The sequence below is a fragment of the Pinus tabuliformis genome, chromosome 2_1, assembly GCF_031772625.1.
Source record: "Pinus tabuliformis cultivar Carrire ecotype Pingquan chromosome 2_1, CPIR1, whole genome shotgun sequence".
NCBI lineage: Eukaryota > Viridiplantae > Streptophyta > Pinopsida > Pinales > Pinaceae > Pinus > Pinus tabuliformis.
This window is the reverse complement of record NC_142299.1, coordinates 101,386,538-101,390,571: the sequence shown is the minus strand read 5'-3', so window position 1 is coordinate 101,390,571 and position 4,034 is coordinate 101,386,538. Positions and strand designations below refer to the sequence as shown.

The window sequence follows — 4,034 nt, the reverse complement described above, 5'->3', positions numbered from 1 at the left end:
AATAATCAAATGAATATAATAAAGTGGTCATATAACTTGTGGAACTATATAATAAATTGGTTGTCGGAGGACCCACATTCCACGTCATTGTTTGTGCTCCCGCATATTGAAGGTAATGCATATCGGAGATTTCCTTTCGAGACACATTTAAAAAACTCCAATAAACACCATTCCCCAATACTCTCATATGATTCTACTCTAATATTTCGATACGTCTTGCCTCTCTGATTTCTGATAATCATATCCGTTCGATCTTAGATATCCTGATGTGCATCCTTCTTGACCTTCGATATCTACCAGGCTCCGATATGTCGGACCCGATATGGTTTTTAGAATTTGTTTAATTATAACATCAGGTCCGTTCATTATATCGTGACTTTTGTTATTGGCTCACACCCAAACCTCCCATTTCTTATTTTCCTCCGGATCCCATGAGCATATAAACAACGGTTTAATGTTGATGTCACATCTGCTCCTCAACGGGATTTATTTACATCGTAAGTTTTATATTATTTCCATTGTTAAAATTCCTGATATCAGTTTATCTGATACATGTTAACATCTGTCACTTGTCACCTCCTATAGGCCATTGTAATATAAATTCAAAGAGCCATTTGAATTCATATATATCTTGGCCATAATTTGGTTTATTTACAAAGTTTGTTTTACAACATTTTTAATATAATTATGGTTTCTTTTGATAGATAGGTTCCAATAAAGGCTGATAGTGAAACAAGATATGGTCAATAATACAATTGCCAACGAAATTCTCCAGGCGGAAAATGGATCTAATAATAGGAAAAGGTTGTTGAATCAATTAAACCAATGAGATAATTTTAGCACTGCGCAAATCAAATGGAGCAATTCGTTCTACTGTGCTCATATGCATTTTTCCAAAATTCCAACTGAAGCCATCTATACCATAACTAACTTTTTTGTTGAGAGATAAGGGGAGTCTGTTATATTTTCCCATTTTGTATAAATACTCATCTCTGGGTTGAGATTAAGGAGGATTGGAATCCAAGAGAAGAGACAGAATAATATAGGAGCTTATAGCCCATTTGTAGAGGGAGTCTAGCGCTCATGTGCACTAATATATTGGGATTCGAGCCTTTCTTTGCAAACAGGGAACCAATTTTGCTGGTAGCTGGACAATTGCACTACTGTAATATTATGAAGTTTATGTAACTTGATTCATATTCATAATAAGATTTATTTCTGTAATTGTTTGCATGGCACTACTGTTTACATCGGTTATTGTAAATAAATAATTCAACTTTCAAATATATTTCTAGTGTATGAAGATTTTTTGGATTTAGCATTATTGTTAAATGTTACATGTTAGCTCATTTAAAATATTGATCAATCTATCTTGCAGGATTAATCATAAATGTGTCTTGAAAACTAGAAATTGTATAAGAATAGAATTTTATTTCTTTAGGTTGGCTAGCTATCTAATAGTTTAAAATTATAGATGTCCTACTTTTCTACATGTCATTTTATTAGAAATATTTGAGTATTATGACATGAGTCTTTTGTTTCTTATTCATATGTTTATTAGGAGTTGGATTCAATTACAGTTAAGTGTTTGGTAACTATTTATTAGGTATTTAGTCGTTTATATCTACTTTAACAAGGATTAGATCTTGTGAACTATTTCCCTGATCTATTTCCTTTATCTCATTTCAATTCCAACATGCTTATTTTCCCATCCTTTTAGCTTGCCCTTGATTGAGAAAAATAATACTCTTTCTTTCAATTGAGATAGGTCTAGGATAAGTGCATCTTAGGTTAAATTCTGCATTTTGATTTTAGTTTCTGCATTTCTAGAAGCCCTCTTATCAAAGAGACAAACTTTAGTTGTGGCTTGGTTGAGCCTGTTATCACTGAAAATTCTAATGCCAAAATTTCAAAACCGCTCACAAAGCTCTTTAGGTTATTTCGTAGCTCATGTAATAATTTTTAAGTGTTTCCGCAGCGCATAAAGCCTTTTTGTAGTTTCGCAGCGCAACATGTTTTAGGCCGCGCTACAAAATTGGGGATTTGTTCGAATCCATAGCAGCTGTCATGCAAAATAGCTCTGGGGTGGATGCACTTTACAGGAGGCATGCTCTCAAGTTCCTGCGTGTATGCTTGTCATCAGTTCTGAATCTGAAGGTGACAGTTTTAGTGATTGCAAGGTACTACTTCAGGTTAAAAGCACCCTTGTTGTTTGTCCCATGGTAGTTGTTATTCAATGGAGGAATGAGATTGCTCGGTTCACTGCTGAAAGAAGCACTAAAGTTGGTTCATCATGGCGCAAATAGATGTAAAGATGTGGCCGAGTTTTCTCAATATGATTTTGTTTTGACTACTTATTCCATTGTTGAGATAGAACATAGAAAGTATTTGATGCCTGCAAAAGAAAAATGTCAATGGTGTATTAAATCATTTTATCCAGATCTTTTCCCTAGAGACTTGTGTAAGGAGCCCGCGAATTCTTTGGAATCAGCGCCCTTTCTCCCAACAAGACTTCGAGGATTGTAGGAGAAGCCACGGTAGAGCCAAAAGAGTGAAGCCCAGCTCAATCTTTACAGAAATAAATCTTACGAAGACTGCTTTGAAGGGCCTAAGAAGGACTACAATCAAGACTAAATATCTGGCAAGAGATACATATGTGGTCATATGAGAGGAATTTGAGGTATCCTTGAAGATCTTATAGAGGAGCTTATTTACAGAGAACGCGAGGCTTGAAGAAAAACCCTTGCTCTCCCGTCACTTCCCAGCCAAAAAAGATGCCTTCAGTTGTGTCGAGCGGACGAATACACCGGCTGGAACTGGAGAATTTTAAGTCTTATAAGGGGCACCAGGTGATAGGGCCATTCAAGAACTTTACGGCCATAATTGGACCAAACGGGGCTGGAAAGTCCAACCTCATGGACGCCATCAGTTTCGTTCTAGGGGTTCGCTCCATGCAGCTCAGAGGAGCGCAGCTGAGGGATCTCATTTACGCCTACGACGACAAAGAGAAAGAGCAGAAGGGAAGGAAGGCCTTCGTTAAGCTTGTTTACTTGAACGCCAGCGGCGAGGAGCTTCATTTCACGCGCACAGTCGTCGGCTCTGGCGGCAGCGACTACAGAATTAATAATAAGACGGTCACATGAGACGAATATAACAACAAGATGAAGTCCCTTGGAATTCTCGTTAAGGCTCGCAATTGTTTTTTGTCTTCCAGGGTGATGTTGAATCTATTGCTTCAAAGAATCCAAAAGAGCTTACTGCACTTTTTGAGCACATATCTGGCTCTGAAGAATTTAAGAAAGACTATGAAGATCTCGAAGATCAGAAGGCAAGAGCTGAGGAGAAATCAGCTTTCACATATCAGAGAAAAATAACTGTAGTTACTGAAAGGAAGCAGAGAAACATCTCCGTTTGCAGGAACAACTGAAATCTTTGAATACCGAGTATCAAATATCGATTTCCTGGGGAGGCATCTGGCAATTCTGATTGCATGAATTTGATCACTCAAATAAGATCCCTCATCAGTGATATACAGAGTGTTATTTTGGCTCTCAGAATCCATGTTTTTGGCCGGTTTAAAGATCTGGTTACTTGCGCAAATGGTCTAGTGTTAATTATGGCCATTTTAGTTATCCACACTCCAGTCGCATATCAAGTTCTAGGGCACTTGAAAACTTGCTTGGTTCTGGCATTTGGTTAGAGCGTTAACATCTCAAGGAACATCATTTTTCCATGAAAACCTTCTACAATGGCGGGAACTAAATAGTGCGGCAGAATTTATTTTTCTATATGAAGAATTGATGCCAGTGGTGCAAACTTTACCACGAGTTTTGCTACACAAGGAAATTATTGTATCAAAATTTCTTTGCCGGTTGCACATGTAGGCTAAGATTTCCTTTGAGCCTATCCTCAGTTTGATTGCAGTTCTGTCAAGGGATTTGCGTAAGGAGTTCATGCCTTTTCTCCATAAACTAATGGAAGCCATGGGAAACCTTCTAGAATCTAGTGGAGATCGAAATCCTGAAATTCTTGAA

At 37.5% G+C, this 4,034-nt stretch overlaps 1 pseudogene; it reads left to right on the top strand.

Moving 5' to 3' along the window:
- The first annotated feature begins 2,471 nt into the window (after positions 1-2,471).
- LOC149198986 (structural maintenance of chromosomes protein 1 pseudogene) lies at positions 2,472-3,427 on the top strand (annotated as a pseudogene).
- Positions 3,428-4,034: the final 607 nt, after the last annotated feature.